General features: G+C 49.4%; 1 long non-coding RNA gene and 1 pseudogene across 1 annotated transcript; one reads left to right on the top strand and one right to left on the bottom strand.

Moving 5' to 3' along the window:
• LOC127919788 (integrator complex subunit 15-like) overlaps nt 1–10,777 on the top strand; it is a 37,794-nt pseudogene extending 27,017 nt beyond the window's left edge.
• LOC127919787 (uncharacterized) lies at nt 5,240–9,003 on the bottom strand. The gene is made up of 6 exons (XR_008104037.1): nt 8,664–9,003; nt 8,307–8,605; nt 7,060–7,359; nt 6,743–6,862; nt 6,504–6,623; nt 5,240–5,980 (listed from the first exon to the last, which is right to left on the bottom strand). It is a non-coding gene; the product is annotated as an uncharacterized LOC127919787 (long non-coding RNA).
• Nucleotides 10,778–12,500: the final 1,723 nt, after the last annotated feature.

The raw sequence follows: 12,500 nt of genomic DNA, 5'->3' as shown, positions 1-12,500 counted from the left end.
TAAAGAATATGTACATAAGGATATATGAATGAGTGATGGTACAGAGCAGCATACAGTAGATGGTATCGAGTACAGTATATACATATGAGATGAGTATGTAGACAAAGTAAACAAAGTGGCATAGTTAAAGTGGCTAGTGATACATGTATTACATAAGGATGCAGTCGATGATATAGAGTACAGTATATACGTATGCATATGAGATGAATAATGTAGGGTAAGTAACATTATATAAGGTAGCATTGTTTAAAGTGGCTAGTGATATATTTTACATCATTTCCCATCAATTCCCATTATTAAAGTGGCTGGAGTTGAGTCAGTGTCAGTGTGTTGGCAGCAGCCACTCAATGTTAGTGGTGGCTGTTTAACAGTCTGATGGCCTTGAGATAGAAGCTGTTTTTCAGTCTCTCGGTCCCAGCTTTGATGCACCTGTACTGACCTCGCCTTCTGAATGATAGCGGGGTGAACAGGCAGTGGCTCGGGTGGTTGTTGTCCTTGATGATCTTTATGGCCTTCCTGTAACATCGGGTGATGTAGGTGTCCTGGAGGGCAGGTAGTTTGCCCCCGGTGATGCGTTGTGCAGACCTCACTACCCTCTGGAGAGCCTTACGGTTGTGGGCGGAGCAGTTGCCGTACCAGGTGGTGATACAGCCCGCCAGGATGCTCTCGATTGTGCATCTGTAGAAGAGTGCTTTTGGTGACAAGCCAAATTTCTTCAGCCTCCTGAGGTTGAAGAGGTGCTGCTGCGCCTTCTTCACGATGCTGTCTGTGAGTGGACCAATTCAGTTTGTCTGTGATGTGTATGCCGAGGAACTTAAAACTTGCTACCCTCTCCACTACTGTTCCATCGATGTGGATAGGGGTGTTCCCTCTGCTGTTTCCTGAAGTCCACAATCATCTCCTTAGTTTTGTTGACGTTGAGTGTGAGGTTATTTTCCTGACACCACACTCCGAGGGCCCTCACCTCCTCCCTGTAGGCCGTCTCGGCGTGCGTGGCCACTCAGTCGTGGGTGAACAGGGAGTACAGGAGAGGGCTCAGAACGCACCCTTGTGGGGCCCCAGTGTTGAGGATCAGCGGGGTGGAGATGTTGTTGCCTACCCTCACCACCTGGGGGCGGCCCGTCAGGAAGTCCAGTACCCAGTTGCACAGGGCGGGGTCGAGACCCAGGGTCTCGAGCTTGATGACGAGCTTGAAGGGTACTATGGTGTTAAATGCCGAGCTGTAGTCGATGAACAGCATTCTCACATAGGTATTCCTCTTTTCCAGATGGGTTAGGGCAGTGTGCAGTGTGGTTGAGATTGCATCGTCTGTGGACCTATTTGAGCGGTAAGCAAATTGGAGTGGGTCTAGGGTGTCAGGTAGGGTGGAGGTGATATGGTCCTTGACTAGTCTCTCAAAGCACTTCATGATGACGGAAGTAAGTGCTACGGGGCGGTAGTCGTTTAGCTCAGTTACCTTAGCTTTCTTGGGAACCGGAACAATGGTGGCCCTCATGTGGGAACAGTAGACTGGTATAGGGATTGATTGAATATGTCCGTAAACACACCAGCCAGCTGGTCTGCACATGCTCTGAGGGCGCGGCTGGGGATGCCGTCTGGGCCTGCAGCCTTGCGAGGGTTAACATGTTTAAATGTTTTACTCACCTCAGCTGCAGTGAAGGAGAGTCTGCATGTTTTCGTTGCAGGCCGTGTCAGTGGCACTGTATTGTCCTCAAAGCGGGCAAAAAAGTTATTTAGTCTGCCTGGGAGCAAGACATCCTGGTCCGTGACTGGGCTGGTTTTCTTCTTGTAGTCCGTGATTGACTGTAGACCCTGCCACATACCTCTTGTGTCTGAGCCGTTGAATTGAGATTCTACTTTGTCTCTATACTGACGCTTAGCTTGTTTGATAGCCTTGCGGAGGGAATAGCTGCACTGTTTGTATTTGGTTATGTTACCAGTGATGGAAGCAGTCTTGGAGTGTGGAATCAGCTTGGTCGGACCAGCGTTGGACAGACCTCAGCGTGGGAGCTTCTTGTTTTAGTTTCTGTCTGTAGGCAATGATCCAAGGTTTTGCCAGCCCTGGTTGCACAATCGATATGCTGATACAATTTAAGGAGTCTTGTTTTCAGATTAGCCTTGTATGGATGTATGGATTCCTGTTTGCAAAGAGTCAAATAAAGTTCGTTCAGAGCCATCGATGTGTCTGCTTGGGGGAATATATACGGCTGTGATTATAATTGAAGAGAATTCTCTTGGTAGATAATGCGGTCTACATTTGATTGTGAGGAATTCTAAATCAGGTGAACAGAAGGATTTGAGTTCCTGTATGTTTCTTTCATCTCTGATGTCCCTCTGGAATGCTACCCTTGCTCGGATTTCATCAACCTAGTTGTCGAGAGACTGGACATTGGCGAGAAGAATGCTAGGGAGTGGTGCACGATGTGCCCGTCTCCGGAGTCTGACCAGAAGACCGCCTCGTTTCCCTCTTTTACGGAGTCGTTTTTTGGGTCGCCGGCTGGGATCCATTCCGTTGTCCTGGGTGAAAGGCAGAACACAGGATCCGCTTCGCGAAAGTCATATTCTTGGTGGTACTGATGGTGAGTTGACGCTGCTCTTATATTCAGTAGTTCTTCTCGACTGTATGTAATGAAACCTAAGATGACCTGGGGTACTAATGTAAGAAATAACACGTAAAAAAAAAAAACTGCATAGTTTCCTAGGAATGCGAAGCGAGGCGGCCATCTCTGTCGGCGCCGGAACTTCCTAGTAAATTACATTGAGGATTTAGAAGCTACAGCAATGCGATTGTGAGAAACATTTAAGAAAATTTGAAAACGAGTGTTTCAACATAGTAAAACCACTACATAGTTGATGCTAGCTAGCCTCTTACATAGACTTTTTTAAATTTCACCTTTATTTAACCAGGTAGGCAAGTGCAATTGCTGTACCAGGCAGTGATACAGCCCGACAGGATGCTCTGAATTGTGCATCTGTAAAAGTTTGTGAGGGTTTTAGGTGACAAGCCAAATTTCTTCAGCCTCCTGAGGTTGAAGAGGCGCTACTACCCTGAGACAAGGCTGAGTATAGCCCCACACCACTAGAGGGATATCTACCACCCTACTACCCTGAGACAAGGCTGAGTATAGCCCCCACACCACTAGAGGGATATCTACCAACCTACTACCCTGAGACAAGGCTGAGTATAGCCCCCACACCACTAGAGGGATATCTACTACCCTGAGTCAAGGCTGAGTATAGCCCCCACACCACTAGAGGGATATCTACCAACCTATTACCCTGAGACAAGGCTGAGTATAGCCCCCACACCACTAGAGGGATATCTACCACCCTACTACCCTGAGACAAGGCTGAGTATAGCCCCCACACCACTAGAGGGATATCTACCACCCTGAGACAAGGCTGAGTATAGCCCCCACTCCACTAGAGGGATATCTACCACCCTACTACCCTGAGACAAGGCTGAGTATAGCCCCCACACCACTAGAGGGATATCTACCAACCTACTACCCTGAGACAAGGCTGAGTATAGCCCCCACACCACTAGAGGGATATCTACTACCCTGAGACAAGGCTGAGTATAGCCCCCACACCACTAGAGGGATATCTACTACCCCTGAGACAAGGCTGAGTATAGCCCCCACATCACTAGAGGGATATCTACCAACCTACTACCCTGAGACAAGGCTGAGTATAGCCCCCACACCACTAGAGGGATATCTACCACCCTACTACCCTGAGACAAGGCTGAGCATAGCCCCCACACCACTGTGGCTCAGAGGTAGAGCATCTTGTAACGCCAGGGTAGTGGGTTCAACCTACTACCCTGAGATGCAAGACTGTAAGTGAGATTAAAGCCCCTAAATGGCACTATTAGGGATTTATCTATTACAGAGGGATATCTACTACCCTGAGACAAGGCTGAGTATAGCCCCCACACCACTAGAGGGATATCTACCACCCTGAGACAAGGCTGAGTATAGCCCCCACACCACTAGAGGGATATCCACCACCCTACTACCCTGAGACAAGGCTGAGTATAGCCCCCACACCACTAGAGGGATATCTACCAACCTACTACCCTGAGACAAGGCTGAGTATAGCCCCCACACTACTAGAGGGATATCTACCACCCTACTACCCTGAGTCAAGGCTGAGTATAGCCCCCACACCACTAGAGGGATATCTACCACCCTACTACCCTGAGACAAGGCTGAGTATAGCCCCCACACCACTAGAGGGATATCTACCACCCTACTACCCTGAGACAAGGCTGAGTATAGCCCCACACCACTAGAGGGATATCTACCAACCTACTACCCTGAGACAAGGCTGAGTATAGCCCCCACACCACTAGAGGGATATATACCACCCTACTACCCTGAGACAAGGCTGAGTATAGCCCCCACACTACTAGAGGGATATCTACCAACCTACTACCCTGAGACAAGGCTGAGTATAGCCCCCACACCACTAGAGGGATATCTACCACCCTACCACCCTGAGACAAGGCTGAGTATAGCCCCCACACCACTAGAGGGATATCTACCAACCTACTACCCTGAGACCAGGCTGAGTATAGCTCCCACACCACTAGAGGGATATCTACCAACCTACTACCCTGAGACCAGGCTGAGTATAGCCCCACACCACTAGAGGGATATCTACCAACCACCACCCTACTACCCTGAGACAAGGCTGAGTATAGCTCCCACACCACTAGAGGGATATCTACCACCCTACTACCCTACTACCCTGAGACAAGGCTGAGTATAGCCCCCACACCACTAGAGGGATATCTACCACCCTACTACCCTGAGACAAGGCTGAGTATAGCCCCCACACCACTAGAGGGATATCTACCAACCTACTACCCTGAGACAAGGCTGAGTATAGCCCCCACACCACTAGAGGGATATCTACCACCCTACTACCCTGAGACCAGGCTGAGTATAGCCCCCACACCACTAGAGGGATATCTACCAGCCTACTACCCTGAGACAAGGCTGAGGATAGCCCCCACACCACTAGAGGGATATCTACCACCCTGAGACAAGGCTGAGTATAGCCCCACACCACTAGAGGGATATCTACCACCCTGAGACAAGGCTGAGTATAGCCCCCACACCACTAGAGGGATATCTACCACCCTACTAACCTGAGACAAGGCTGAGTATAGACCCCACACCACTAGAGGGATATCTACCAACCTGAGACAAGGCTGAGTATAGCCCCACACCACTAGAGGGATATCTACCACCCTACTACCCTGAGACAAGGCTGAGTATAGCCCCCACACCACTAGAGGGATATCTACCACCCTACTACCCTGAGACCAGGCTGAGTATAGCCCCCACACCACTAGAGGGATATCTACCAACCTACTACCCTGAGACAAGGCTGAGTATAGCCCCCACACCACTAGAGGGATATCTACCAACCACCACCCTACTACCCTGAGACCAGGCTGAGTATAGCCCCCACACCACTAGAGGGATATCTACCAACCTACTACCCTGAGACAAGGCTGAGTATAGCCCCCACACCACTAGAGGGATATCTACCACCCTACTACCCTGAGACAAGGCTGAGTATAGCCCCCACACCACTAGAGGGATATCTACCAACCTACTACCCTGAGACAAGGCTGAGTATAGCCCCCACACCACTAGAGGGATATCTACCACCCTGAGACAAGGCTGAGTATAGCCCCCACACCACTAGAGGGATATCTACCAACCTACTACCCTGAGACAAGGCTGAGTATAGCCCCCACACCACTAGAGGGATATCTACCACCCTACTACCCTGAGACAAGGCTGAGTATAGCCCCCACACCACTAGAGGGATATCTACCAACCTACTACCCTGAGACAAGGCTGAGTATAGCCCCCACACCACTAGAGGGATATCTACCACCCTACTACCCTGAGACAAGGCTGAGTATAGCCCCCACACCACTAGAGGGATATCTACCACCCTACTACCCTGAGACAAGGCTGAGTATAGCCCCCACACCACTAGAGGGATATCTACCACCCTGAGACAAGGCTGAGTATAGCCCCCACACCACTAGAGGGATATCTACCACCCTACTACCCTGAGACAAGGCTGAGTATAGCCCCCACACCACTAGAGGGATATCTACCACCCTACTACCCTGAGACAAGGCTGAGTATAGCCCCCACACCACTAGAGGGATATCTACCACCCTACTACCCTGAGACAAGGCTGAGTATAGCCCCCACACCACTAGAGGGATATCTACCACCCTACTACCCTGAGACCAGGCTGAGTATAGCCCCACACCACTAGAGGGATATCTACCACCCTGAGACAAGGCTGAGTATAGCCCCCACACCACTAGAGGGATATCTACCACCCTACTACCCTGAGACAAGGCTGAGTATAGCCCCCACACCACTAGAGGGATATCTACCACCCTACTACCCTGAGACAAGGCTGAGTATAGCCCCCACACCACTAGAGGGATATCTACCAACCTACTACCCTGAGACAAGGCTGAGTATAGCCCCCACACCACTAGAGGGATATCTACCACCCTACTACCCTGAGACAAGGCTGAGTATAGCCCCCACACCACTAGAGGGATATCTACCACCCTACTACCCTGAGACAAGGCTGAGTATAGCCCCCACACCACTAGAGGGATATCTACCACCCTACTACCCTGAGACAAGGCTGAGTATAGCCCCACACCACTAGAGGGATATCTACCAACCTACTACCCTGAGACAAGGCTGAGTATAGCCCCCACACCACTAGAGGGATATCTACCACCCTACTACCCTGAGACAAGGCTGAGTATAGCCCCCACACCACTAGAGGGATATCTACCAACCTACCCCTGAGACAAGGCTGAGTATAGCCCCCACACCACCACCCTGAGACAAGGGATATCTACCACTAGAGGGATATCTACTACCCTGAGACAAGGCTGAGTATAGCCCCCACACCACTAGAGGGATATCTACCACCCTACTACCCTGAGACAAGGCTGAGTATAGCCCCCACACCACTAGAGGGATATCTACCAACCTACTACCCTGAGACAAGGCTGAGTATAGCCCCCACACCACTAGAGGGATATCTACCACCCTACTACCCTGAGACAAGGCTGAGTATAGCCCCCACACCACTAGAGGGATATCTACCAACCTACTACCCTGAGACAAGGCTGAGTATAGCCCCCACACCACTAGAGGGATATCTACCACCCTACTACCCTGAGACAAGGCTGAGTATAGCCCCCACACCACTAGAGGGATATCTACCAACCTACTACCCTGAGACAAGGCTGAGTATAGCCCCCACACCACTAGAGGGATATCTACCACCCTACTACCCTGAGACAAGGCTGAGTATAGCCCCCACACCACTAGAGGGATATCTACCACCCTACTACCCTGAGACAAGGCTGAGTATAGCCCCCACACCACTAGAGGGATATCTACCACCCTACTACCCTGAGACAAGGCTGAGTATAGCCCCCACACCACTAGAGGGATATCTACCACCCTACTACCCTGAGACAAGGCTGAGTATAGCCCCCACACCACTAGAGGGATATCTACCAACCTACTACCCTGAGACAAGGCTGAGTATAGCCCCCACACCACTAGAGGGATATCTACCACCCTACTACCCTGAGACAAGGCTGAGTATAGCCCCCACACCACTAGAGGGATATCTACCACCCTACTACCCTGAGACAAGGCTGAGTATAGCCCCCACACCACTAGAGGGATATCTACCACCTACTACCCTGAGACAAGGCTGAGTATAGCCCCCACACCACTAGAGGATATCTACCACCCTACTACCCTGAGACAAGGCTGAGTATAGCCCCCACACCACTAGAGGGATATCTACCACCCTACTACCCTGAGACAAGGCTGAGTATAGCCCCCACACCACTAGAGGGATATCTACCACCCTGAGACAAGGCTGAGTATAGCCCCCACACCACTAGAGGGATATCTACCACCCTACTACCCTGAGACAAGGCTGAGTATAGCCCCCACACCACTAGAGGGATATCTACCACCCTACTACCCTGAGACAAGGCTGAGTATAGCCCCACACCACTAGAGGGATATCTACCACCCTACTACCCTGAGACAAGGCTGAGTATAGCCCCACACCACTAGAGGGATATCTACCACCCTACTACCCTGAGACAAGGCTGAGTATAGCCCCCACACCACTAGAGGGATATCTACCACCCTACTACCCTGAGACAAGGCTGAGTATAGCCCCACACCACTAGAGGGATATCTACCAACCTACTACCCTGAGACAAGGCTGAGTATAGCCCCCACACCACTAGAGGGATATCTACCAACCTACTACCCTGAGACAAGGCTGAGTATAGCCCCCACACCACTAGAGGGATATCTACCAACCTACTACCCTGAGACAAGGCTGAGTATAGCCCCCACACCACTAGAGGGATATCTACCACCCTACTACCCTGAGACCAGGCTGAGTATAGCCCCCACACCACTAGAGGGATATCTACCAACCTACTACCCTGAGACAAGGCTGAGTATAGCCCCCACACCACTAGAGGGATATCTACCACCTACTACCCTGAGACAAGGCTGAGTATAGCCCCCAACCACTAGAGGGATATCTACCACCCTACTACCCTGAGACAAGGCTGAGTATAGCCCCCACACCACTAGAGGGATATCTACCACCCTGAGACAAGGCTGAGTATAGCCCCCACACCACTAGAGGGATATCTACCACCCTACTACCCTGAGACAAGGCTGAGTACAGCCCCCACATCACTAGAGGGATATCTACCACCCTACTACCCCGAGACAAGGCTGAGTATAGCCCCCACACCACTAGAGGGATATCTACCACCCTACTACCCTGAGACAAGGCTGAGTACAGCCAGCATATAGCAGATGTTAATGTGAGTGTACACACAAGTATAAAGGAATTAATAAGAATATGTACATAGAAATATATGAATGAATGGCCGAACGGGTTTAGGCAAGATGCAGTAGATGGTATAGAGTACAGTATATACAGTGGGGCAAAAAAGTATTTAGTCAGCCACCAATTGTGCAAGTTCTCCCACTTAAAAGATGAGAGAGGCCTGTAATTTTAATCATAGGTACACTTCAACTATGACAAACAAAATGAGAAAAAAAAAAAATCCAGAAAATCACATTGTAGGACTTTTAATGATTTTATTTGCAAATTATGGTGGAAAATAAACATCTTCCATTTTCTCACTCTGGCCTTGCTGGCCTTACTAATTCTATGGGTTAGGGTTAGCTAACCCTAACCCTAACCCTTACTAATTCTATGGGTTAGGGTTAGCTAACCCTAACCCTAATCCTTACTAATTCTATGAATGGAATTTAGCCTTTTCAATACATTTCATCCATATTTAGCGACATCTCCTCCCTCCCTAAATGAGGGTTAGGGTGGGGGGTAGGGTTAGGGTTAGCGACATCTCCTCCCTCCCTAAATGAGGGTTAGGGTGGGGGGTAGGGTTAGCGACATCTCCTCCCTCCCTAAGTTAGGGTTAGGGTGGGGGGTAGGGTAGGGTTAGCGACATCTCCTCCCTCCCTAAGTTAGGGTTAGGGTGGGGGGTAGGGTTAGGGTTAGCGACATCTCCTCCTCCCTAAATGAGGGTTAGGGTGGGGGTAGGGTTAGTGACATCTCCTCCCTCCCTAAGTTAGGGTTAGGGTGGGGGTAGGGTTAGGGTTAGCGACATCTCCTCCCTCCCTAAATTAGGGTTAGGGTGGGGGTAGGGTTAGCGACATCTCCTCCCTCCCTAAATTAGGTTAGGGTGGGGGGTAGGGTTAGCGACATCTCCTCCCTCCCTAAATAGGGTTAGGGTGGGGGTAGGGTTAGGGTTAGCGACATCTCCTGCCTCCCTAAATTAGGGTTAGGTGGGGGGTAGGGTTAGGGTTAGCGACATCTCCTCCCTCCCTAAATGAGGGTTAGGGTGGGGGGTAGGGTTAGCGACATCTCCTCCCTCCCTAAATGAGGGTTAGGGTGGGGGTAGGGTTAGCGACATCTCCTCCCTCCCTAAATGAGGGTTAGGGTGGGGGGTAGGGTTAGGGGTTAGCGACATCTCCTCCCTCCCTAAATGAGGGTTAGGGTGGGGGTAGGGTTAGGGTTAGCGACATCTCCTCCCTCCCTAAATGAGGGTTAGGGTGGGGGTAGGGTTAGGGTTAGCGACATCTCCTCCCTCCCTAAATGAGGGTTAGGGTGGGGGTAGGGTTAGCGACATCTAAACATTGCGACAGGACGGAATTCAAACCGAAGTCAAACGGTAATGAAACCACGCTATGAAGAGGAATGGAAGGTGCTTAGAATGCATTGACGGAACTGGAATGAATAGCAGTAGAGGCTACAGGTGATGCATTCCCTGCTGTTACAGATGCAGGACAAAGTGTGTTGTAATAATTCTATGGTGTCTCTCAGTTTGCTCCAGCTGGTGATGTCTGGTCCAGTGCAGCAGAGTGGATTCTACCCCCACATCCACACCCCTCCTCTGGGGTACAGCCCCCGGCCCAGCCCCTTAGGACCTCACCCCTCCTCTCACTCTCCCTCCTTTCCTCCTCAACCTTTCCTTCCAAGCATGGCCTTTCCCTTCCGCCCCAGCCACTAAAGAGATGTGTGGACACATGGAAGACAACAACGTTGGTGTATACTGAGTATTTGGACTGTTTGTCAAATCAATCTGTTTTTACCATGTTTCATTAATAAATGGTACACCCTTCCACCCATGTGTTGTTTAATATATTGACCACAGCCTCATTAATTGTATATATTTATTTAACCTTTATTTTGACAGGGAAGACATATTGAGACGAATGTCTCTTTTCCAAATACGCCCTGTATAGTACAATATAAATATACACATTAAATACTACATATATAATTTAAAGTATTGATGGGGGAATTATTTGTGGGTGAATGTAACTGTTTTTTTCTGGGTGATGTTGAAACGGTTTTCTGGGTGTGAAGGAGAGTCGGACCAAAATGCAGCGTGTAGATTGCGATCCATAATTTAATAAACAAACGTAACACGAATCTAAAAAAAACGAAACAGCCTATACTTGTGTACACTAACACATAGACAGGAACAAGGACACTAGCAAAGTACAGAGAGATCCTTGATGAAAATCTGCTCCAGAGCACTCAGGACCTCAGACTGGGGCAAAGGTTCACCTTCCTACAGGACAACGACCCTAAGCACACAGCCAAGACAACGCAGGACCTCAGACTGGGGCGAAGGTTCACCTTCCTACAGGACAACGACCCTAAGCACACAGCCAAGACAACGCAGGACCTCAGACTGGGGCGAAGGTTCACCTTCCTACAGGACAACGACCCTAAGCACACAGCCAAGACAACGCAGGACCTCAGACTGGGGCGAAGGTTCACCTTCCTACAGGACAACGACCCTAAGCACACAGCCAAGACAACGCAGACCTGAAAATAGCTGTGCAGCAAAGTTCCCCATCCAACCTGACAGAGCTGGAGAGGATCTGCAGAGAAGAATAGGAGAAACTCCCCAAATACAGGTGTGCCAAGCTTGTAGCGTCATACCCAAGAAGACTCGAGGCTGTAATCGCTGCCAAAGGTGCATCAACAAAGTACTGAGGAAATGGGGCTAGATTGATGAGAGGTGAAAACGATGTAATTCATTATAGAATAAGGCTGTCAGATAACATGTGGAAACAGTCAAGGGATCTGAATACTTTCCTTATGCACTGTGTGTGTGGGGGGGGGGTGTATATATATACACACACACATATTTCTATAATAGTGAGGAACTTCAAGTGAAAACCATAATTTCTGAGAGAATTGGGAACAAACAGACACCTCATTCCAGCACTTGGTGGTCCCACAAACACAGATATCACTTCGATCGAAACCTGAGAAAAACGAATGAAATAATAGACATGCAGAGCACCAGTCTAGTGAGGAACAATGGTTGCTAGGCAGTTTCTGCATCACAGGTTCTAGAACAGTTTCTAACCCTAAACTGTTTCACTTTCTGGATTACGGGTTCTAGAACAAGTTTCTAACCCTAAACTGTTTCCGCTTCTGGATCACAGGTGTCATGAATGTCCTGATCAGGTCAGGTTACAGGAGACCACAACCCTCCAGATTAGCTCTCAACCCCAACAGAGGATGAGAGATCTAGGGGTCTGAAGGTGTTGGGGTTTTATGACTCCTCACGCACCTGGTAAATCTTAGGCCACAGACAACATTCCTTTGTCCTGTCACTATGGAGAACCAGCCTCAGAACATTAAACATGAAAGAAAGGGACTTTGGAACAATGTGGTCAGCCACAATGGTGGTCATGACGATGGATGGAATATGAAAATGTATGACAGCTAGATCTAGCAAGATCTGCTGTCTCTATTATATTATGACAGACCAGCTAGATCTACTGTCTCAATTATATTATGACAGACCAGATAGATATACTGTC

The sequence above is a fragment of the Oncorhynchus keta genome, unplaced genomic scaffold (genome assembly GCF_023373465.1).
Source record: "Oncorhynchus keta strain PuntledgeMale-10-30-2019 unplaced genomic scaffold, Oket_V2 Un_contig_17517_pilon_pilon, whole genome shotgun sequence".
NCBI classification, from domain to species: Eukaryota; Metazoa; Chordata; class Actinopteri; order Salmoniformes; family Salmonidae; genus Oncorhynchus; species Oncorhynchus keta.
The sequence above is the reverse complement of the archived record's forward strand: the minus strand, read 5'-3'. Positions and strand labels throughout refer to the sequence as shown.